We start from the raw sequence: 25,983 nt of genomic DNA on the forward strand, positions 1-25,983 counted from the left end.
ACTGTTTTAATTTTGATACTTGATGTCTGTTTTTGTGTGTACAAATGTCCGCTGTCAGCCGGGCTATAAGCTCACTGACAGGAGTGCGATGATTTTTGTTTGTGTTGCCGAGTGTGTGTGGTGGACAGTCAAGTTTCAAGGACTTGGGGTGATGGTCCCGGGGCCCAGATGGTAACTAGAGGTTCCGCGGGCCTGGCTACAATGAGTGTGGTGATGAGAGGGGACGCTTTGCAGGTTCCTTTTGATACGTAATGACACATTGGGTGAATGTGTCAAAGGGGGAGAGTGGTAAAATAGAAATGGGTGAGTAGGTTTCAATTTGTAATTGTGATATACAATTTTTTTTTCCAAATTCACTTGCTTTCAAGCTTTAACAGGACATGCCAGAATTCACCCAGCAGTGATGGAAGGAGCAGAGGAAGACCAGTGACATCTCGTTGTGGTGTGGAGATGACAAATTATAGGATCGCTTGCCGAAGAATGCATCAGGTATCTGTGCCCTCGTGTCGTTGATAATGCCTGTGGTGGTTGTCCCCATTGAAATACAGAATCTCAATTGGAACCTGGAGTCCCCACTGGCGGGGCTCCTGAAGCAAGCCAAAAGAGACATTTTGCCCCCGTGGTTGAGCGACGACCATCCAACATATACTGACACTATAGGAGTGCCCCGGGGTGTGCCAGATAAGTATAAACTCGTTAATCAAGTGTCCTCGGGATTCGAAAGTATCTTCCTATGGATCACCCCCAATAAAAATGTAGACCGTATTAATTACGCTCATTACAATGTCCAACGGCTGGGTAATTATACAGCTGAATCATTCGCCGCAGTTCATGAACAATTGGCTGCAACGTCGTTAATGGCGTTCCAAAATAGAATTGCGTTGGACATGCTATTAGCTAAGGAACATGGTGTGTGTGGAATGTTTGGTGATGCATGTTGTACTTTCATCCCAAACAACACGGCACCAGGAGGCCGACTGACCAGGGCGTTGGAAGGACTGAGGACACTGAACAAAAAGATGAAAGATCATTCAGGCGTACACACCGATATTTGGTCTGATTGGATGAAAACGTTCGGAAGCTGGAAAGGCCTCATCATGTCTGTGCTTGTTGCTGTAGCTATTTTTATTACAATTATGATTTTATGCGATTGTTGTTGTATTCCATGTATTAGGTCACTCACTGTCCGGTTGATCGAGAAAACCGTTGGCCCGTTGCCACCGATGGGCCAATATGCCCTGGTGACTCAACATGAGCAGCGGGGGGAAGGAAGGATCGACAGCGCGCTGGTAGCTGTTTGCTAGGGTAACGGGTGATGACCTCATAAATGAGGTCATGAGAGGGAATAAAGGGAAATGTGCTTTTGGGAGTTTGCAAACATATTTTTTAAGTTCGTGTTAAACTTATAATCATATTAATATAATATCTAGTATTAGAGTGCACGTGTGGATTGGTGGGGGGCGAGGAATGTGCAGACAAACTGCATGAACTTGTTTTCTTCAAAGTGTTGTGGAATAGGCCCGGATAGGGAGTACCGGAGGAGACCATCTCAAGGTCGGTTAGGAACAAGAACAACAGCACGTCTATGAGACCGGCCTTCGAGGGAAAAACCCAACTGTCTGACCTCAGCGACACCTGGACCGGGGAGGAGATGGCCATCGACCAATCATCTCACAATATTTTGCATGCTTTAATATTCATATTGTGTTTCTTTAAAACTGGGCAACCCGGAAGAATGTGTCGTCTTTTGGTGGTCACAAAAACGCACGAGTTTTAGTGTGAGGGACCCGGGACCCAGGCCTGTATTAGTGCGCTTTGTCAGGAATAAATAATTGGTAAATTTGGTCTGATTGATCTACTGGTCTTCTCTTTGACAGAACGAACTCGCAAAATTGTTAGGTGCGCCAGTGTGTGGATTAGGACATAGCAATTTATGTGTTAAGTGTTGATCGCAATTTGGAGTCAGATCAATAACTAGAATCCGTAACCTAACACTCCCCATCATGTTTTTGAATTTGAAATGAATAAATGAGTAGTAAAAAATAATGTACTTAAATACTTAACTATGCTGCTCTTGTGTAGGATGAGCTGGATGAAGTTGTGAACACATGGAACTCACACAAAATAAGACCAAGGTCGAACGGTGATACAGCTTCAGGCCGGCCAGTCGTCATGTATTCATTCCCTGCCATGCACAGTGCCGAGGATAGACTGAAACCCACTGGAATGCAAGATATCACTGCATGTATGGAAGAGTGCACTCCAAAATGCCAGTTTCCTTGCGATGAAACTGTATTTGAACTGTGTTGTCTGCTAATGGAGGAAAATGAATGGCACGCTCCATCAGATCCATTGCATGCAAGTGACTTGTATCTTACGTTGAGAGAGGAATTACTGAAGATTGTTTGACAAGCGTATTGATGTAATGAACATATAAACTCAGAAAATAATTTTTCAGATTTTTTTTAATCAGTAGCCTATATACTCAGTTACTATGTTTTTTTAGTCTTACAATGCCTTCTTGACCTTTGAATATTCCTTAATGACCCAAATTTTCCAGAATAATTCATTGCAAAATTATTTTTTTTTAACTATGCTTACCTGATCTATGGTTATTTTTTTCCATTTGTGACTAACAAAAACAAAGACGTTACATTTTGCTTGAAATGTCCTGAAATTGACTGCTTAAATATGTATTAATGTATTACTTGTATATTAAAAATTGTCTTTTCATTGGAAGTCATCTGTACAACATAATACTTTATTTTTAAATACCAACATTCAGGTGCAGTCAGGAAATACATAGTGGATGAAGAGTGAGTTTATTGAATGCAATAGAATATTACTACTGTTTTTTACAGAAGCATTCACTTAATACTATGTAGCTGCTGAAAACAACCATCCAACGGTTATGCATAACATCTTGGGTCATTTTAATAAAACCCTAGAATTTTTATATAATAAACATAATACCAAATGCAAGCTGTTTTTATAAAATTCTAAAAACAGTGAAGGAACGAATACAAAGTTTGTTTCTATTTGACCAATAAGAACAGTGAACAAAATATGTTGTGTTGATGCAACTTACAACGGATAATTATGTTATTGACAGAATTAAACAATATCCATGACCCAGATATTGCTTTCGAGAACGGCATTGAATTCTGATCGGAAGTCTGGGAAATTTTCATAGCTGTCAGCAATGTACAAAACCTTTCCACATGTGTGCCCCACTGGTCTTCTACTAAACTGTCATTTGTTGAAACTCTACAAGGATGGTGTCGGTGACAATAAGATCAGATCCTGTGCAAAACCGGAGAAATTTCTGAAGCTTGAGTTCATCCAACTCCCTGATGAACCTTTTCAGATGATTTACCACTTCCTTCTGCTTTGAGGTTAAATCATTTGGAAATGTCAGCAGTTGGCAGACCTTTTTGGAAGTAGGTTGCAAGTCAGAGCACAACTTGTTAAGTGTGTCAGGACTTATGAAGTCATGGTGAAAAGTAACCTCCCTCCAGCAGTCAATAACAAACATGGGCTTTTGGACAAGCTCTTTGTGCGCTATTTCCTGCAGTATTGTGGGAAAGGTTTCAGGTGTGATTCTCTTTCTACACCCATAGCTGTCAAGAACTTCCACAAGATCATCTTGGTCCACTTCTGAAAAGTCCTTCATTGCGTCCATCAAAACGTCACGCTCCTGGCTGCTCACAAACTGCAGAAAGTGGGCCCTTGGATCACTGTAGACACAGTTGAAAAGCACTTGCTCGAGGAAAGGAAATGCAAGTTTGTTTGGGAAATAGCAACAATCTTGGTAACCTTTTATAAGTATTCTCCCAACTGCTTTCCACTTTGCTGCAGAAAAATCATGATGGATAAATGGCACTTTAATTGATGTACCAAGGGTGCATCGGTCATAGAATTCCTGCCAGAAACAGGTGAGAACATCTCTCAGTACTCCAGACCCAACACCTGCTTCTTCTCTATCATCTGGGAGTATGCGTTTCACACTGAGTGTTTTGTTCAATATTTCCTCTGTACAGAATGCTCTTATCATATCATTCAATGTGTCAGTGGAGTGGACAGTTATAGTCAACACATCCTGTGGATCAGGTAGATTGAGGGGCATAGCAGGACCATTGTAGATCATTGTGACTTCTGTATCTTCCTCTGTGTCATATGTGGGACCAAAGGTAATTTCGGAATCAACAGAAATGTTGAATGGCTGGTAGACTTCATTTGAATAAACAGAGACCTTGTCACTTTCCGCGGCATTGTATTCACTGCCATTGTCTGACATAACTTCCTTGTGTGTGTGGACATCATCTTGGTTGTCTTTTGGTCTTGTTGCAATGTAAAAACGCAGCAATGTTAGCTTTGCAGCCTCGTACATATAGCCGATGGAATGGCAGGTGTCATCAGTGAGGCAGTTTTGTTTGAAATCCCAAACCTCGAACTCAAAGTCCAATTGTGATCCTTTGGGAGAAATTCCATCTGGGAAAAATAGTTTTTTTCCTTCCTTGAGAATGTCGTTCAACCCAGCTTCTGTGGACATTTGAAGTTTTCTGGTACCCCCTCCCTGCTTCTCCCTCACCTGTTTGGTCATCTTTCCATCACTGTGTATCCATCCGATCGCAATATTTCTTGTTGTTTTCTGCTTCTTTGTCTCTTGTGGTTGTGTCTTTGAGGTGGTGTCCTCTTTGTCACTATCTTTCCTGAGTTTCATTTTTTCACGTAGTTTTTCTAAAAGTCCGTTTTTTCTTTTGGATGTAGGCTGTTTCGTCTTGCAAAAATTAAAGAGTGCAATGCGGTCTCCATAGCGAGGGATGTAATTGGCAAGAGTGGCATCGTCCATCAGTGTGATGACATCACTGTCAATCTGCACGATGATTGAAAAAAATATCCGTCACACAGAATCAATTTGAAAGAATGAAGCACAAATATAATACTTATGGTAAATCAAATCCACACTCGACAAACATGTTGCAACTGTTTAATCTTTAAGAATTTATTAAACCACATTTATACCTGAAGTCTATGTGTTTTTTATTTCATTTTATGCACTATTTCATTTTATGCACTATTTCAATCATCAGTTGACTTAATGTGTGTACATACTTAAAATGAGCTAGCCACGGATTATGGTATGGAGTCAGCAAGGCATATAAGTGGTTTGATGACGCGAGTCGCGATGTTTTACCGACGCTTTGTGACGTTGCCGTGATGTGTATGTATATATATATATATATATATTTATATATATATATATATAAAATCGTACATTACGTCATCGGTTTAATAAAACTGACTACTGAATGTACACAAATACGCATAATGCTTCTTTACGTGTAAATGCGGCGCATCCCGTCAAGAGCTATCAATTAGCAACGGAGCTACATGCTACACGGAGCCAGTTATATACGCAACAGTCACCAAAATGAACTCAATGCTTTATTTACTCACCCCCTGCTCCTCCAAGAGTGAAATGACGTCCTCCGGCAATCCTCTGGCACGCAAAAAGTCACTCGTTGACGACATAATGTCCTCGCTGGTCAAAACCACACCACGCTGACTTTCCCTCCGCCACCCCACGCCATACAGTCAGAATTCTGACTTTATTCTCAGAATTCTGACTTTAAAGTCGGAATTCTGACTTTAAAGTCGGAATTCTGAGAATAAAGTCAGAATTCTGACTTTAAAGTCAGAATTCCGACTTTAAAGTCAGAATTCTGAGAATAAAGTCAGAATTCCGACTTTAAAGTCAGAAATAGGGAATTCTGACTTTAAAGTCAGAATTCTGACTTTATTCTCAGAATTCTGACTTTAAAGTCGGAATTCTGACTTTAAAGTCAGAATTCTGAGAATAAAGTCAGAATTCCGACTTTAAAGTCAGAATTCTGAGAATAAAGTCAGAATTCTGACTTTAAAGTAAGAAATTGGGAATTCTGACTTTAAAGTCAGAATTCTGACTTTATTCTCAGAATTCTGACTTTAAAGTCGGAATTCTGAGAATAAAGTCAGAATTCTGAGAATAAAGTCAGAATTCTGAGAAAAAAAGTCAGAATCCAGTCACCCCTTGTTTTTTTTTTCTTCACTGGCCCTAATCCTCTTCCGTAAATAGGTAACTAATAACTCATCTTCCCCCCTTTGTCACATAAGTGACACAACAGGCGTTGCCTTAAAAGTCATTTTGGCAAAACAGTTTTGTTATTGACATCGTCAATAACACCTTATCTATTATCACACCCTTTGTTGTTTGAACTAATATCATTTTCAATCTTGTCAATCCTTCTTCTACTTTTGGTGTCCACGCGAATGTATCTTTTAATGCTAACGGCTGTCCATGTGCCACTCCTGTTAGTGGGTTAGCAATTTCAGCATAGCATGGAGCCCCAGCTCTGCAGTAATGACAAAAAAAACATCAGTTGTTCTTCGTGACAGGTCGTGGTGTGTCTAATATAACCTGTTCCCTGCTCTCCCTTTCGCTGAGAGTAAACCAAGATAGTTTGCTTCTGGTTTTTACCCATCCTAACTTCTGTTACTTGACTTCACTTCCTCTCTGGCCTAAATGCTGCATGAGGAGAAAGGAATCTCATCCTTACACTTTCTTTGTTTCAAAAGCAATTATCATCATTGTAGACGAAAACTTGAATTTTTGTCTACTTGAAGCCCTTTGAGACTGTAAAACGAGCCATTCAATCCATGATAATCAGTCAACCACTGTGAAATAAGCCCTATTTTCTTTTCTTAGCATTAAATATGTTCAAAATCACTCTTCCTTCAAAGTTGTTCTACTACTTTTCACATAGTAGTCTCCAACAACGTCAACCAGTCAAGCTGTATCATTTTTTTTCTTTTTAAGTCAAATCTTGTCATTCATTCCTGCTCATTTGCATCTCACACACGCGCACACACACAGGCACGCACGCATGCACTGTTCTCACTCTCCTCAAGCTCTCTTCAAGCTGTCCACACAGTCATACTACATCATTTTTAATTCACAGTCCTCATTTGAATCTGTCCTATCTCAAGGTTCTTGATAAAACAACCCACTCATTCCGATTTGGACATATTCCAAAAATTCACTCAAGAGATGCTTGCATTCAATTAATTCCATAAGCTTTTCATTTCCACAAAATTTGCAAATTTAGGGCAATTTTCCTTCCACTCATTCTTAAAGGCAAATTCTACATTTCACCTTTACATTGTCCCAGTTTGAAATTCACATCATTCAGCCCATTTAAATCACACTGGGAACGTTTTTAAACATTCCCGAAATTGCAAAATTAAAAAATTCATATTTTCATGTTAAATTATTACTTCTTTGTATGGCATGCTCAAACTTGGCCAATAAAAGATTGATTACAATTTCTGCAAAATTTTACAAAATTCATATTTCACCTCTAAGTTCTACACATTTCAACTGATTCAGTTCTGCTCGAACATCATTCTGTTGTATCTCCTAAGTATTTATTCATCTTTTTTATTATGAATATTCATATTTATTTAGTATTTACCCCAATTTCTCCAAAAATTGCATTTTCCAGTTTTAATGTCTCCTTTTTTATTTTATTTTTTCTTGCAGTGCAAATCGAATAGACCCCAGTCTAGTAACTTTCCTTGCACACTATTTTAGCCAATTTCAAAATTTTAACACATAGACACACATAAACACACAGAGAACACAAGGACAACACAAAGGCCCACAACAAAACACAGTGCACAAACAACATCAACAAACAATGCTGCGCAAACGTCTTCCTCTATTTGATGTTTTGGTTTTACTATTTTTATTTATTTTTTCTCACATTAGTGGCCTTCCAATAAGGTTTGACAACTGTATCATTCGCATACATCAGCGTCATTTATAATTTGGGGAAATTTAACAGCCTTGGTCATGCTTCTTGTTTGCACAGGAGTTCTTATTGACTGACCATAATATATTTTGCTATCATATGGGGGGGGGGGGGGGGGGGGGGGGGTTCAGGTCTTTTAAATTAGATGCATGTTTTGCATAGGAGCAGAAGGAGCTTCTGCCTCAGGCTCCTCTTCTTGAGCCACGCCTAACAGTGCGCCTACGCACTATAGCTTCATTGTCTGACAATCATACTTGCAGCCTCAAGTTTGGTAACTTATTTAACGTATACTACTCATCCCCTGATACATTGTCAGTAACACTTTGACGGCCCCCCATTGTAATCAATTTAGTTCAACATTTAAATCATAGGGATTTCTAAAGATGGAATGTTTCTTTAGTGCAATAACAACTTTCTGTGGTAATTCCTGCTTTGACCAGTTTTCTGGTGAGGAATTCCACAGAAATTTGCCATTTCTTCCCACCACGTTACATGCAGCACAATAGCGAGTCATACGTGCTACCATTCACACACATTCACACCGCGGAATTTTCTTAACACAACGAGGTGTATTTCCGTCTACAAGTTCCATCTGTAGACTGAATTCCTATCACTTGGAATTCACAACAAGGACTCCGCCGTCCTTACCCGGGTACCCTTTTTCTGGGGACTAAAATACCCCAACCACGCAGCCAACAAAGAGGTCTCACCGAGTCTCTGAGAGATTTCTTTTGAAGTTTCCGTCAATCATCGCTGCCGAGAGGTGCTGAACCGGACGCCGGCCTGGTGGATGAACATTGTTCCCCAGGGCTTTCCTTCAGGCGTCCTGTGACTTCTGCCGTGCACGGATTCGGCGTCTTCAACACTCTTCGGATCAGCGAGCAGATTTTCAGGAAATCCCGGGCGAGCCCCCAAAAATGTTGGGTTGACAACATTTACCAGAAATCAATCTCAGAGGCGGTAGGTCTTTTTGGCTTAGCGTTTTCTTCTGCGCAGAAGGACGCACCCCAGACACAGCAAGTGTGGCTGAGATTCGCACCCTGTTTTGAGTTTTGCCGTGCTTTTATTGAGAGAGAAACAAAGGGGCAAGTGTACATGGTCGAATAGGTTTCCAGACAGGAAGAACAACATTCCATAGTTATATCCCATTACCACAGAACACAGGGGGTACTCTTTATGGAGTGGGCAGTATGGACGTCTCATGACCATTAGCTCAACAAAGATGTAGTCTTTAGTGCCTCTGGGAATACATTGCTGTGCCGTACTCATGACCTTTGTCCGCTTCAGCCGTCCCATGACAATCTCATGGTCTGCACATGTCTAGCTAACTGTGGGGCTTATTGTATAGCGCGGCTAATGACTGCCATATGCCCCCAAGTCATTTTCACGAGGCCAGATTGGTCACATACTGCGGAGAATCTTGCACACAAAAGTAGTTACATAGAATCCAATGATAAAAAGTATATTATTTCCAACAGTGTAAGTCACTGCAAAATCACATTTTTCCTCGCTTTCCTGGCCTCACCTGGCACCTTTGCACTCTGATTTAGATTGTCATCTACAGAGTACAGTGATTGAAATCAGAAGGACCTTCCAAAGTTAAAGCAGGCAGAAAATCCAGCGGCTACGTTTACATGGACACAATTTCTTCTTCGAGATTATAAATATGATCGGATGGACTGTTTTTATGAACGCTAAAAGTATTGATCTGACTTGCATGTTCATCCATCACACTTTCGATTGGGAAAAATCTCTTTGACATGCAAATCACCAACTATACCGGGAATAGTAGTAGAATAATGTGTGTAGCAATGTCCGTGTCAACAAACCATCCCTCTGTTTATTTCTACTTTAAATGTTAGTGTTATTTGATTGATTGATTGATTGATTGATTGATTGATTGATTGATTGATTGATCGATTGATTGATTGAACTTTATTCATCCCACATTGGGGACATTTTCTTGTCACAGTAGCGTACAAGTGTGCAAGAATACAAGAAACAAGTGCCAAATGTAAAAATGGATAAATAACAGACAAACAAGGACAAAGACAAGTGCCACTAGAAGCGGTAGAGACGAAACGGAAGGAAACCAACACATGATCAGGTGCCGCACGTGTTGTAGAGTCTGACAGCAGTGAGAATGAAGGACCTGCGGAACCTCTCCTTCCTACACCGTGGGTGTAATAGTCTGCCGCTGAAGGAGCTGCTCAGGACCGAACAATGTCATAGAGGGGGTCAGAGGTGTCCATGACGGAGTTCAGCTTAACTAACATCCTCCTCTCATCCAAAACCTCTATGGCAGACATAGGCAAACTACGGCCCGCGGGCCACATCCGGCTCACGGGGCCGTTTAATCCGGCCCGCCAAACCTGAATAAATTGTATTATCAAACTTTTTTGGGGTCATTTTCCCTGCAATTACTATGTTTCCCCAATAAATGGGGAAGCGCCCGCCCGCGCATTTACTCCCGGAAACCGTGTAAGAAAGCTCAGTGCACACTCACAAGTGCGTGTACGTACTAAGTAGTACGGACCCGGCGCACTCCGCGCTCTAGTTCCATCAGTGCCGAATTTCGAGTGTGGGCTGTGACGTCAGCATTCTCGTAATTCGTGCGCTGAGCTTTCAGATACACTTTTACGCTAATGCCACCCACAAACCTTCCCCTGGAATCCTTCCATTAAAATGAGTGGCCCGAGGAAAAGAAAGGTGGACACTGAGTGCCGAGTGTTTAAAAAAGAGCGGACAATTTGGCTCGACTTACGTGTCTGAGCAGACGTTCAGCCACATGAACGTCAACAAAGCCGGTCACAGATCTAGGTTAACGGACCGACACCTCGGCTCTATCCTAAGAATTACCACAACACATTTTACTCCAGACCATGATGCACTTGCAAAAAAGAGAGACCAAATACTATTGATTTCTTTATTACTTCATTTAGATGTATTCTTTCACTGATTCTTCAAGATAATGTATTTGGTCAGAATGTTTGCCGTTTGATGTGATTTCGCCTCATTAGATAAACATATTTCATAAATATGACCTGCAGGCACTGAAGTGATGGAAACTATTATTCATAATAACAGTGTCGTAAATAATGAGAATCACTGATTGTAGTTTTTTGGTGAAATATTTTTTAATGCTGTTAATAAATTCATTTGTTTTCAAAAAGCTTTTTTTTGAATATCCATGCTTTACTACCTACTAAAGGCCAAAACCTTTTATGCAATGACCGTTACATGTCGTTTATAATATTTCATAAATCTGACCTGCAGGCGCTGAAGTGATGGAAACTATTATTCATAATAACAGGGCCGTATATAATGAGAATCACTGATAGTTTTTTGGTGAAATATGTTTTAATGCTGTTAATTAATGCATTTGTTTCCAAAAAAGCTTTTTTTGAATATCCATGCTTTACGACCTACTAAAAGTACAAACCTTTTAGGCAATGACCTTTACATATCATTTCTATTACTTCACACAAACACTACATCCATCTGCTCCTGGTTCGGCCCCCCAGGCTAAATTTAGAACCAAATTCGGCCCGCCAGTCAAAAGGTCCAGCTCTATGGAGTCCAGGGCACAGCCCAGGACAGAGCTCGCTCTCCTGACCATTTTATTCAGTCTCCCTCTGTCCCGGTCCGTACTGCCCCCTCTCCAGCAGACCACAGCGTGGAGGACGGCTGAGGCCACCACAGTCATAGAAGGTCCTGAGGAGAGCCCTGCACACACCGAAGGACCTCAGTCTCCTCAGCACGTGGCGGCACTAGGGCCCTTCTTGTACAGGGCGTGGGTGTGATCAGTCCAGTCCAGTTTGTTGTTAAGGTGAACGCCCAGGAATTTGTAGTTCTCCACTACCTCAATGTCCGATCCTTGGATGTTCACCGGAGTGAAGTGGGGTGCTGACCTCCCGAAGTTCACAATCATCTCCTTCGTCTTGCTGGTGTTCAGCTGAAGCTGGTTAACCTCACACCAGCTGAAAAAGTCCTTGATAACCGTCCTGTATTCCAGATCGTTCCCCTCAGAAACATATTCAACAATGGCTGTGTCGTCGGAGAACATCTGGATGTGGCAGCGTGTGGTGTCATGGGTGAAGTCCGAAGTGTACAGGGTTAAAAGGAAAGGAGAGAGCACCGGACTCTGGGGGACATCTGTGCTGCAGAGCACCACGTCAGACTCACAGCAATGTAACCTTACGTACTGCGGCCTGTTGGTGAGGAAGTCTGTAGTCAATGCAGCCAGGCGTTGGTTCACTCCTGCCTTCTCCATCTTCACCCTGAGCAGTGACGGCTGGATGGTGTTAAAAGCGCTGGGAAAATCAAAGAAAATGATTCTCCCAGTGCTCCCGATGTCCTCCAGGTGAAGCAGTGATCTGTGCAGTATATAAATTACTGCATCGTCCACCCCAACACCAGGCCGATAAGCAAACTGCAGGTGGTCCAGCTGTGCTCCCACCAGTGAACGCAAGTGACCCAGGATGATCCTCTCCATAGACTTCATCAGGTTGGAAGTCAAGGCAATAGGCCTGAAGTGGTTAGGCTCCTTGGGGCGCGGCACCTTCGGTATCGGGACCACGCAGGAGGTCTTCCACAGGGCTGGAACTTTATTCAGGTTCAGGTTGATCAGGTACGTGAGCACGCCACTTAGCTGATTCGCACAGTCCCTGAGCAGTCTCGGACAGATGCCGTCTGGGCCCGGGGCCTTCCCTTCCTTGATCTTCCTGACTTGACCTGAAGATCTGTAAAGGAGAGGGGTGTGTGGGAAAACTGGGGTGGGGGAGTGAAGAGTGACGAGTGTCTTTGGGGGGTGAGAGGGGGTTGATGAGCTGGGGTGGTGGGGGGGAAGGTGAAGAGTGGGAGCAGGGTGGGTAAAGGGGTGGGGGGAGGCAGAATCAAATCTATTGAAGAACAGATTGAGTTCATCCGCCCAGTCCTTGTCCTCACAAATTGGTTTCCTATCAACCCCTTTACCATGGCCTGAGATGGATTGCAGACCTTTCCAGATGGTTCTGGCGTTGTTAAGCTCCATTTGCTTCTCCAGCCTCCTCCTGTAGTTCGCCTTCCCCTTCCTGATTTTCAGCCGGAGTTCCTTCTGGACTCTACAAAGCTCCTCGACGTCCCCCGAACTAAAGACTCTCTTCTTCTCATTAAGCAGAGCCTTTATCTCGGAGGACACCCAGGGTTTGCTGTTTTTGCGTTTTACTCGATGCACTGTTTTCATGAACACAAAATATTGGTCTGATTCGGACTTGCGTGTTCATGCATCACAATTGCGATCAGGACAAATTACTTTGACATGGGGAGATTGACCAAATACACTGGAAATAGAAGACGGCGTGTATCGACATCCGTGTCAACAAACCATCACAACATTAGCGTTATTACACATATGTTACATGGAGTTGACACTTCCTAATGAAGTTGCAATGTATCCTCCAGGCCGCACTTTTGTGTTTGCTAGAGTTGATTTGTAAGACACCGGCCAGCTGTACATTCTTCCAGATGTAGCGATGAACTGCTTTCGGGAACAACAGAATCAGAATCAGATTCAGCTTTATTGGCCAAGTTTATGCATGCCAAACAAGGAATTTGACTCCGGTTGATCTCAGCCTCTGTGTAACATTTAAATGACTAATAACATTCAGGTGACTAACAACATTTAAGTGGCAAGAGCAGGATGTTATTGCCCAGTGATGTCTCTGAGACTCTATGAGTGGTGTGAGATCATCAGAGCGACAGCCTGGGGCAAAAAGCTGTGTCTGTGTCTGCTGTTTTTGGCGTACAGCGCTCTGTAACGCCGTCCAGAAGCAAGTGGTTCGAACAGACTGTAACCAGGTTGAGAAGGGTCTGTAGAGATGTTACTTGCACGTTTCCTGGTCCTGGACAGGTACATGTCTTGGATAGATGGGAGGTTGGACCCGATTATCTTTTACGCAGTCCTGATTGTCCGTTGCAGTCTGTGCTTGTCCGTTGCAGTCTGTGGTTGTCCTGTTTGGTGGCCAATCTAAAGCAGACAGTGATGGAGGTGCAGAGGATAGACTGGATGATGGCAGTGTAGAAGGTCTTCAGAAGCTCCTGTGGCAGGTTGAACTTCCTGAGCTGTCTCAGAACGTACAACCTCTGCCGGGCCTTCTTCCGGGCAGAGTCTGTGTGGCCGGTCCATTTCAGGTCCCGGGAGATTGTGGATCCCAGGAACTTGAAGGTGTCTGTGGTGGGAATAGCATTACTGAGGATGGTGAGGGGTGGAAGTGGCGAAGAACATCACCTGAAGTCCATTGTCATCTCCACGGTCTGTACGCAGTCTCGTCACTGTTCCGGATCAGTCACGTCGCCGTTCCGGATCAGTCACTTCTCAATAAATACGTTGAACGAAACATCTCGTTTAAATTTCCGCCTGCCTGCAAGAAATAGCAAACACTAAAAAAAAAAAAAAAAAAATTGAACAGACATAAGCGGGATTTGAACCAGTGATGCAAAGTACCGTATTTGCCGGTGTATTGGTCGCCCTTTTTCGATCCAAAATCGACCGAAAAAAATCGACCTCGACTTATACACCGAGTCATAAAATTTAACTTCGTATTCATCGCTTCAAATGTGATGGTAACCAAGGCCGTTTCTCATGCATCTCATTGTGCATTTGAACCGGGCGGCGTGCGCGAGTGCGCGGCCCGCTGGAAGTCCAATGAGGCGCTGCGATCTCCTGCGCGGTGCTTATAAAGTGCCGATCCGCTCGGCTTGGAGCTATTTCCGACCTCCCGTTGGTGCCGGGCGGCGTGCGCGAGCTCGCCGGCCGCGATCTCCTGCGCGGTGCTTATAAAGTGCCGATCCGCTCGGCTTGGAGCTATTTCCGACCTCCCGTTGGTGCCGGGCGGCGTGCGCGAGCTCGCCGGCCGCGATCTCCTGCGCGGTGCTTATAAAGTGCCGATCCGCTCGGCTTGGAGCTATTTCCGACCTCCCGTTGGTGCCGGGCGGCGTGCGCGAGCTCGCCGGCCGCGATCTCCTGCGCGGTGCTTATAAAGTGCCGATCCGCTCGGCTTGGAGCTATTTCCGACCTCCCGTTGGTGCCGGGCGGCGTGCGCGAGCTCGCCGGCCGCGATCTCCTGCGCGGTGCTTATAAAGTGCCGATCCGCTCGGCTTGGAGCTATTTCCGACCTCCCGTTGGTGCCGGGCGGCGTGCGCGAGCTCGCCGGCCGCGATCTCCTGCGCGGTGCTTATAAAGTGCCGATCCGCTCGGCTTGGAGCTATTTCCGACCTCCCGTTGGTGGCGGGCGGCGTGCGCGAGCTCGCCGGCCGCGATCTCCTGCGCGGTGCTTATAAAGTGCCGATCCGCTCGGCTTGGAGCTATTTCCGACCTCCCGTTGGTGCCGGGCGGCGTGCGCGAGCTCGCCGGCCGCGATCTCCTGCGCGGTGCTTATAAAGTGCCGATCCGCTCGGCTTGGAGCTATTTCCGGCCTCCCGTTGGTGCCGGGCGGCGTGCGCGAGCTCGCCGGCCGCGATCTCCTCCGCGGTGCTTATAAACAGCCGCATGCGCACGGCCTCCCGGAATTTGAACACATTTCGTCAATAAATTTTGCATATTGAATTTTGAAGTTTAATATAATGCAACAATTGAGCTCGACTTATACAAAGGATATATCATAAAATCGTAAATTTCCGTCGAATTTTAGGGGGTCGACTTATACACCGAGTCGACCTGTACACCGGCAAATACGGTAATAAAGAATAGCTCACTGGCCATCGGCTTAACCCAGACATGGGCAAACTACGGCCCGCGGGCCACACCCGGCCCACGGGGCCGTTTAATCCTGCCTGCCAAACATGAATAAATTGTATTATTAAACATTTTTTTGGTCATTGTCCCTGCAATGACTATTTTTCCCCAGTAGATAGGGGAGCGCCCGTCCGTGCATTTACTCCCGGAAGCCGTGTCAGAAAGCTCGATGCACACTCACAAGTGCATGTACGCACTCAGTAGTACGGGCACTCCACGCTCTATTTATATCAGTGCCAAATTTCGAGTGTGGGCAGTGACGTTAGCATTCTCGTAATTCACACGCTGAGCTTTCAGGTACAGTTTTACGCCAAAGCCACCCACAAACCTTCCCCTTGAATCCTTCCATTAAAATGAGTGGCCAAAGGTAAAGAAAGGTGGCACTCTTAAAGAGTGGACAATTTGGCTCGACCCATGTGTGTGAGCAGACGTTCAGCCACATGAACATCAACAAAGCCCGTTACAGATCTAGGTTAACGGACCAACACCTCGGCTCTAGCCTATGAATTGCCACAACAAATTTTACTCCTGACTATGATGCACTAGCAAAAAAGGGAGACCAAATGAATAATGTATAAAACATTGATGTCTATTGTATGTAAATGAGGTAGGGGTCATAAAATTTTATGGCCTTTTATGGCACCATAAATCAACACCATTTTGGATTGGGAGGGGGGGCATGTGTGCCAGTCTGGCAGGCGCCAAGATAGCGCCAGTCGAGACGGCGCCATCTTTGGCTGTCGCCATTTTGGTTTGCTGGCGCCATTTTTGGATGGGGACATGTATGGGCATGTATAGACCCTGTATTTTTATGAAACAAACCAGAGAAGTGATACACCTGAGCTAGATTTGCTATCAACCAGTGCGCCTAGGGTCAAGGGGAGAGTTTTGTTGAAAAAAGGGGGGTCAAAGGGGGAGTTTTGTTGAAAAAAAGGCATCTGAAGGAGATAGTCAAGGTGTCTTTTGCATCTAATTTGACATACAATAGCTTGTGGGGCCTCCGAGTTGTCTGTGTAACTTTGTTGAAAAAGGCATCTAATTTGACATACAATAGCTTGTGGGGCCACTGCTCGTTGAGTCATGAGAATAAAAATGGGACCCATTGCCTCCCTGCTTGGCACTCAGCATTAAGGGTTGGAATTGGGGGGTTAGATCACCAAATGATTCCCGGGCGCGGCACCGCTGCTGCCCACTGCTCCCTTCGGGGATGGATTAAATGCAGAGACAAATTTCACCGCACCCAGTTGTGTGTGTGACAATCATTGGGACTTTAACTTTAACATTATTGGCTCCGAGTTGTCTGCATGTAACTTTGTTGAAAAAGACATCTGAAGGAGAAGGTTTAACAAACAATAGTTTGAGCTGAGGTCGAGTCATTAAAACGACGTCACAAATCATTAGCGGTAGCAGAGTGTTCTCGCGGCACGTCACCCCATAGGCGTGGTCTTTTCTCCGCCGAATTTGAAGTTAGTTTGGGACGGATGACCAGTGCTCATTTTAAGAAGACAAGCCAGCGCATGAGCTCTGATCAACGGAGTCGGAGTGCGTCGTAAATTGTTTCGAGATGGTTAAAGGTAAGTCATGTTACTATTTTGTCGGCATAATAATAAATAATAATAATAATAATAATAATAATAATAATAATAATAATACACGGGTTATTTGTAAAACACAATGTAATGTTTATGTAATGTTTGTAGACATCACAGTTTTTGCCGATGTCCACGCATCCTTGGACGACGACTTTTGCGGGGTTTATCTAACACAATCAGACTACGGTGAGTCAACAGTTCATCTAAGGTAGTTAATATAAATGCTATTAGTTGGTGATTTATTTTATGTGTGTAACAGATCTCGTGGCCGCGGCCACTAGGCAAAATAAGCAGCCGACACAAGCTGATTCTGAAACACAGACTCTAGTGGGTGTCTCTGGACGCCATTTTGAAGAATCGGAAACGGCAGAGTCAATCGCATCAGAGCCAGCGAGACCAACCGCATCAGAGTCACGTGCTACCATTGAAACCAATCCACTTACGCCCCACAACGACCGACAGGAAGCATCCACGGACACAGAATTAGCGGAGGCTCTTTCTGCATACGAAGGCTTGAACCATCCTCTCGAGTCGACAAACAAAGTTGGAGGTATTTTCTTCTATTTCTATGTTATCATTCGACTTGGTATTTTTGGTATTATAACGGTTTAACTGTTTTTTTATATCCACTTCCAGTTAAGCGTTGTGACACAGGACGAGGGATTCAAAGACGAAGGAGGAGGAGGAGGAGGGGGGTCATCCTTCTACAGCACAAACCACTCAGCCACCAGGGGGCCTAAGCCGGCACGCGAGAGCCATCACCACACGAATAGAAGACATCCTGTAAAGTGCAGTGGTAACTGTATCTACAAAAGTCGGTTACAAGAAAGTTTTAGGATAATACGTATCCTGACAGATTTGGCTGAATAAAGATAGGTTTGGGTTTTTTTACTACCCTGTGTTGTTTCTGATGTGTTTTGTAAAAAAGGAAATATAATGGATCATTCAAACCTCACATCAGCAGAGTCAGATTTCTTAACAAACATTGATGAAATAGATTTTCAACCATTTAGCGAAACAAACCAAAGAAGTGACACACCTGAGCTAGATTTGTCAAGCGTTAACAATGATTTGCTATCAAACAATACGTCTACGAGCCAAATAGCAGATTTGCTCAACAATGTGAACACTGCTTTGTTGGAGGGAGAAAGCCCCGTCAGTCCTGCTATTCTTACCCATTTACAAGTTGTCATAAATGAACTGAACAATCAAACTCTGAATGAAGATAGACACAGTCCTACACAGATCCCGTCACAATTGCTAAACATGATAGCAGAATTAAACAACCAAGCTAATGATAGCAACGGGCGTATCAGTCCTGATATTCCTGTTCAATTGCTAAACATGATCCACCGGCATTTCACCTAACAACTGCTCTGTTATAATTGATCACGAAATAGATGTTATTGATGACAGCACACCTGCATTTCAACACATGCCCCACCAATCTAACAGCGGTTCTGTAATAACTGATCAGCGCGGCGGTTCTGTTGTAGTCAATAGACCGCATTTCAATAATGTCGAGGTAAGGCGACAGTTAAATATACCATCGCAAGCGAACATCAATGATTTTGCAACCTTTTACCTCCAGATTGAAGATAAAATAGATGATGTTTTGCAAGAGGTGGTCAGCCGAGCACAACCAGGTGATGTGATTCAAGCTGAATTAGTGGGTGGTAATGATAGAGCTCACATCTACCAGCAAACAAGTGACAAACTCTATCAGAGATGGTGTATCAGACATGCTTGAGCGTTTAGCCCAATCAAATGCAGAGCTTTTGGCTGATGAGAGCTTAGAGCTTAATGTACACTCCACTGCGCGGTCGAATGCGTCGTAGGTTGCTGAACAGTACCAACAAAGAAATTTTGAGGTTGAAAAAACGACACTTACACATACCTCGTAATAAAGACAACAATCTATGCTTTGCTCTCTCACTAACCTATCTGCTAAATCAGTGTTTCCCAACCAGTGTGCCGCGGCACACCGGTGTCACGTGAGAGATGTTCCGTGGGAAATTGTCCAACATTAAATACCGAGCGAATTGTAACAGGATTACCAAACCACAGGTCAGTTTCCGCAAGGCTAATCGTGCATGCGTGGCAAATCGGAGAATTTTGAGATTTCATGTTGTGGCATCGGCACATACTCAATTTATGTGTGTGTTGCTGTTAGTGTTGGCTCGTGAGTGAACGATTCGTTCAAAAAAGGTTGGGAAACACTGTGCTAAATGACACACTCACAACAAAACAGGCAACAAGACCGGCACGGCTCTTACGCGAGAGTGTGGGGTTGAATTGTCAAACACCTGTGAGTCTGGGTGATGTCCATACATTTGAGAAAGTCCTCAAACGGAAAATAACTGTAATGTACCGAAAAGAGGACTGCCGCCCCATGACTTTTTTTGACACACATTATCCCAAAACAGACAACGACACTATTTGTCTTACACCTCGAGGGTCATTACTACGGCGTGAAAGCTATATAGGCATTCGTTGGTCACGCTTTCTTTTGCAGACTTTGCTACAAGGGGCACGAGAATTGGCAACAGCACCAGTGTGAAGGACACTGTAGCGTTTGTCTCGATCCGTGTTGTAAACAACGGCGGATTAAACGTGTTATCTGCCCCGATTGTAACAAAACTTGTCGTAATGAGGAATGCTTTGCCAAACATAAAAGAGTTTCGAGCAATGAATCGTGTGAGCAACTGCATTTCATACAAAAAATGCTTGCAGTGTGGTCTCCAGTATTATGTGAAAGCTGATGGTACCGGTGCTAAACATCGTTGCCCTGTTAAAAAATGCACAGTGTGTGATGAGATCTTAAATCAAGATGATGCCTTGCTGAACCCCCACATGTGCTACATTCAGCCCATCAAGCCTCAACCACCTTGCAAAAATGTAGTCTGCTACGACCTCGAAACCTATGTAGATACAGATGGTTTACACAAACCTTTTCTCATCTGTTGTAAATCAAATAGACTGGCGAAACAATGGTTTGGCACAAATTGTGTTGACGAATTTCTCAGATTTTTACTACATTTGTTGCACATAATGCGAGAGGTTTTGATTCATACATCTTGATAAGGAGAATGCTTGAATTAGGTCTCAAACTTTACATTCTGATGCAGGGGAGTAAAGTTCTGTCTTTTGTCGATTTAGACACAAAATCTCGATTCATAGACTCGCTCTCATTCCTGACAATGCCTCTAAGTGCGATGCCTGAGGCCCTGGGCTTTGAAGACAAATCAAAGGGTTATTTCCCACACAAATTCAGCTCTTTAGAGCATCTAAACTACGTAGGGTGTCACCCTGACCCTACGTACTACGATATTGAGCGAATGTCACCCCCTCAACGAGCCAAGTTTGATGAATGGTATGCCAAAGAATCTAGCAATGTGTTTGATTTTGCTAAACAGGCGATAGCCTACTGCGAGAATGACGTTGACCTGTTAATGCAGGGGTGTGAGAAATTCAGGAGTGAGTTTTTTGAGGCCACTGGAACAGACCCATTCAATGCTGTGACAATAGCCTCTGCATGCATGAAAGTTTTTCGCACCAATTTTCTAACCCCTCAAACACTAGCCATTACACCTTCAGACAACTATATGCGTCAGTACAAAGCTTTTTCGCATGACTCTATTCAGTACATGCAATGGATCATGCAGAGCCAAAATATTCACATTAGGCATGCATTGAACGGGGCTGAGGTTAAGATAACTACATGGTAGACGGATATTCTGAAATTGGGGGCGTAAAAATAGTGTTTGAGTATTTTGGTTGTTATCACCACGGCTGCGCAGAATGCTACGACCTCTCTAAAATATGTCCGACAACAAAAAGCCCCTTTCAGGAGAGGTTTGATAAATCCCAAAAGAAAATTCAGGAACTACAACTTAAACAGGATGTGCACCTTGTAATTATGTGGGAGCACGAATGGTTGCAAATGAAAAAGTTGAACACAGAGGTGAAGGAATTCCTGAAAAAAGCCAAATTTCCTACACCGCTCAAGCCGAGGCAGGCCCTTTTTGGGGGTCGAACAAACACATTTGTTTTAAGATACACGGCAGAACCTAACGAGCGTGTGTTGTATGTTGATGTGACGTCATTATACCCTTTCATCAATAGTACAGGCACTTACCCCATCGGTCATCCATCGATTATCCACGGTGATTTTAAAGACCCCAGGTCGTATTTCGGTTTCATCAGCGCCACAGTCAACCCACTCCGTGGTTTGTATTTTCCTGTTTTACCCTTCAAAACAGCTAAAGGTAAACTCGTCTTCACTCTGTGTCGTACATGCGCTGAGCGTAACAACCAGCAGACGACGTGTACACATAATGATGAGCAAAGATCGTTAACAGGTGTTTGGACAACCCCTGAATTTGTTAAGGCACTTGATCTCGGCTACACGGTTGCAGATATTACAGAAGTATGGCATTACACAAGGGCGAGTGACACAATTTTCCATGATTACATGCGAACATTTCTAAAAGGTAAACAGGAATCTTCAGGTTATCCGGCTCACGTGGTCAATCAGGCTGATAGAGAAAGATACATAGAAGGGTACGCAATTCATCAGGGTATCCAACTAGACCCTTCCAAAATTGCTGTAAACCAGGGAAAAAGACAGGTTTCAAAACTCTGTCTTAACAATCTGTGGGGGAAACTCGCGCAGCGTGAGAACATGACAAACACAAAAATTGTGACAAAATCTGAGGAATTTTTTTGAACTTCTCTTTTCAGGTCTGTACGATGTGAAATTATTCCACTTTATCAGCGAAAAGCTTTCGATTGTACAGTATTGTTTCAACATAAACAACGAGATACCCGCGTCAAAAACATCAAACGTGGCTGCAGTGTGTTTCACAACAGCCTATGCAAGTCTAAAAATGTACAGCTATTTAGAAATTTTACAGAGGCGAGTACTTTACACCGATACAGACAGCCTTGTGTACACGGTGAAACCGGGCGAAAGTGTTCTCCCTCTAGGGGATTATCTGGGTGATTTGACAGATGAGCTTTCGAATGACAGCATTTTAGAATTTGTCTCAGCAGGGCCAATAACATACGCCTACAGGACGCGGGAGACAGGTCGCACAGTCATGAAGGTGAAGGGAATCACACAGACCCACAAAAGCGGTCAGAGCATCAATCTCGATAGCATGCTCAATTTGGTTCAAGGGTGCATCGACACATCAGGTGCAACCTCAGATGTGCTGTATGCCCCTCAACATAACATTGTTCGCGGTAAGAGAGGGTTTCATCTCAGAAACACGTCATTTTCCAAGCGGCTTCGTGTGGTGTATGACAAAAGAAAGCTGTTGGGACGAGGCAAGACTGAATCGTTTGGCTATTGACATTTCTCTATCCCTGCGTGCGTGCGTGTGTGGAAATTGATTTTTACCAGATTGAATTCGACCCTAGATTAGAACTTCCTTTTTCATCTTTAGTAGCAGGGCCTTCAGGTTGTGGCAAGGCTTTCTTTGTAAAAAAAATATTGGAAAATCCTGAACATGTTATGAGAAAAAAACCTGATAATATTGTCTAGGTTTATACTTCATATCAACCAATGTACGATGAGCTCAAAAAGCTGAATGAAGACATCATTTTTATCAAGGGACTGCCTGAATATTTTGATGACGAGAAGTTGTTCCCGCCACCGCAACAGCATCTATTGATTCTGGATGACATCATCTTCCAAGCTTCGGATAATCCGGAAGTGGTTCGAATATCCACCCAATTCCAATATCTGGTAAGATTATTGGTGCTTCGCTCCCCTCCCTGAAGGACATTTACACCTCCCATCTCGCCCGCAAGGCAACCTCGATTGCCAGAGATGTGAGTCACCCGGCTCACTCTTTGTTTGACCTTCTGGCCTCTGGGAAGAGATACAGGAGCCTGCGCTCCCGCACCACCAGACTCGCCAATAGCTTCTTTCTCCAGGCTGTTAGGGCCCTGAACTCGCTACCCCCTTCTGCGTAGCGTGCGGCACTGTTGCGCTATTTTCGGGAATGTCTGCTGTACGCGCACTTGCTCCTTTTTTTTTTCTGCTCCTCTTATTTATTTATTTATTGTTGTGTTATTTATTCATTATTTATTCAGCACGCTTTTGTTATACTTGTTTGTCTGTTGTGAGCCATGTCTTGTCACCGTGGGATAGGGGGGAACGAAATTTCGGTTTCTTTGTGTGTCTTTGGCATGTGGAGAAATTGACAATAAAGCTGACTTTGACTTTGATATAGACATCATAAAAATTTAATGCTAACACAGAATGTATTCCATCAGGGTAAATTCAGCCGTACTATTAGTTTAAACAGTAATTATTTGATTTTGTTCAAAAACCCCCAATAAATTGCAAGTGAATGTTTTGGCGAATCAAATTTCTCCCAACAACCGGAAGTTTTACCAGGAGTGTTTTGAGGATGCTACAAGGGAGCCGCATGGGTATTTAGTGATAGATTTGACACCTACGTGCCCAGAATAATATAGACTACGTACAGGTGTCCTGCATAACCAGTGGCCTGTAGTTTATATCCCCAAACAATAAAACAATGAACAAATCGTTTTAAAAACAAATGCTCCGTTACTCAAGTCTTTGTTTACATCCAAACCGGCCAAACGTAAGCATTTACTCCTCAGAGGTCATACTAGTTTAGTGAAAGCATTGTGTGAGATTGCTCTAAATCTTCTTAAAGGACATGTGCCCCTAAAATCAAAACTCTTCAAGAAACTTAAAAAGCAAAAGAAAAATATCCACTTTTTGGCTGATAAGAAAAATACTTTGACGAAGAAAAGAGCTGTGTTAGTTCAGAAAGGTGGTTTTATATTGCCTTTACTAGCCGCATTCGCACCTGTTCTGGGAAGCGTCGTTAGTGGTTTTATGAACAGATAATAAAATTAGTTTGAAAACGGCGCATAAAATGTACCAGATCTCCCCTTATCAGCTCGAGACACTAAATCGACCTGCCCCGACCATTTGCGATACAGCCGAGTATTCTTTGGATGAAGAGATGAAGCAGATTTTGGATAATAAAAATTTAAATCAATATGAAAAGATAAAAATTTATCAAGCCCTGATGTAACGTTACATAGGGTTGGTCAAACAAAAAGGCTCCGAGCAAATTCCTATTGCGATTCGCAACGAAGCCAATGAGGGGGGTGAAAGAAAGACGACAGATGAGGTGGCAGGTCAACAATGGGGGGATATTTTGGACGCCATAGGTCCACGTTTCCGCCGCAACGCCACCTATGTGTTGAAAAGATCGGCATACGGTGTAAGCTGGACGCCGTTAAGTGAATTTAGTTTTAGAGGAAAAACTGTCAAAGGCTCACATATGAGTGATTTGTTGAGACATCTATGTGTGAGTTGGACTAAACTAACCGGCCAACCGGTAGGTTGGACCGAATTTCTCCGTGCACTAGCACAGCTCAACCTACCGGAAACAAGCATCTCCAACCCCTTGGCTCGTGCAGATTTTAAACGTTTTAAATGCGCTAGGGATGAAGATGAGGATGTTTCTTATGCAAAAGATGTAAGCGTGATAAATAAAAGAAAAAGAAAGAAGACATCGCCGGTAATAATTTTTTTTTTTGAATAAAAGGGATTTTTATAAAACATTAACACGGTTTCAGACAATGACATTTTTTTTTAATTTATGCAATGAACATGATGTTTGTCCGCCGCACATCCGGTCTGGCCTTCGACATTTTTTGACAAACTCGCTAACCATGGCGTCGTTATTCAGAGGATCAAGATTGTAATGAGTCATCACTTCAAGATAGGTGAGCCCCCATCCACGTTGGCTTAAATAATACACGCAGTGTTGACCGCAGGTGTCTGTCAGCTCGTGTTGCAGTTGGCCGTTCTGGTATTCTACCCGATTAGAATGCTTCTTCAGAAATCTGTATATACTTGACGGGTAATATGGACTGTCCGGTGGCAGACCAAAAGGGTCAAAGAATGTGGCCGAACCATTCGATTCTAAAGTTAAAGCAATACAATGTTCACCCGGAAGATGCCTCGGATGGGTGTTCACAATGTAGTGTCTAGGGGGTGTGTTTTTGACGTCAGCTAACTCGTCCGATGCATAAACACCTCCAAACAACGCTCTTTGCATCCGAGTCATACTCAAGTCCGATTTACGACCGTTCATAGCGTTAATAATAGTCCATCAATACTTCCCTCTTGGCATTAATCTCAATAAGGGAATCGTAAGCCTCGTATACAATGAGAGTGGCTGTGTGCGGTAGTGGCGTACGGAAACGCAAATCTAGTCTTAAAACACCGTTATTTACGGGTGCAAAGCCCCAGAGTCATCTACCTGACTTAAATTAAAAACAAAAAGTGAGTAGCCTTGACTAAAATCCTGTTGATCGATACAAAGAGGTAAATCTTTCAAAAACCGCCCTGTTGCTGTGTATAAAGTTAAAGTCCCAATGATCATCGTCACACACACATCTGGGTGTGGTGAAATTTGTCCTCTGCATTTAACCCATCCCCATGTGATTTTGATCCATCCCCTGGGGGAGAGGGGAGCAGTGAGCAGCAGCGGTGCCGCGCTCGGGAATCATTTGGTGATCTAACCCCCCAATTCCAACCCTTAATGCTGAGTGCCAAGCAGGGAGGCAATGGGTCCCATTTTTATAGTCTTTGGTATGACCCGGCCGGGGTTTTAACCCACAACCTTCCAGTCTCAGGGCGGACACTCTACTACTAGGCCACTGAGCTGGTTATGAAATTATGAAATTCATGTGTACATATCCC

General features: G+C 43.6%; 1 long non-coding RNA gene across 1 annotated transcript; it reads right to left on the reverse strand.

Moving 5' to 3' along the window:
• Positions 1-2,805: 2,805 nt before the first annotated feature.
• Positions 2,806-5,684, reverse strand: LOC125969624 (uncharacterized). Its single transcript, XR_011086854.1, has 2 exons — positions 5,461-5,684; positions 2,806-4,876 (listed from the first exon to the last, which is right to left on the reverse strand). It is a non-coding gene; the product is annotated as an uncharacterized lncRNA (long non-coding RNA).
• Between the last annotated feature and the right edge of the window lie 20,299 nt (positions 5,685-25,983).

This window comes from Syngnathus scovelli, chromosome 5 (genome assembly GCF_024217435.2).
Source record: "Syngnathus scovelli strain Florida chromosome 5, RoL_Ssco_1.2, whole genome shotgun sequence".
NCBI classification, from domain to species: Eukaryota; Metazoa; Chordata; class Actinopteri; order Syngnathiformes; family Syngnathidae; genus Syngnathus; species Syngnathus scovelli.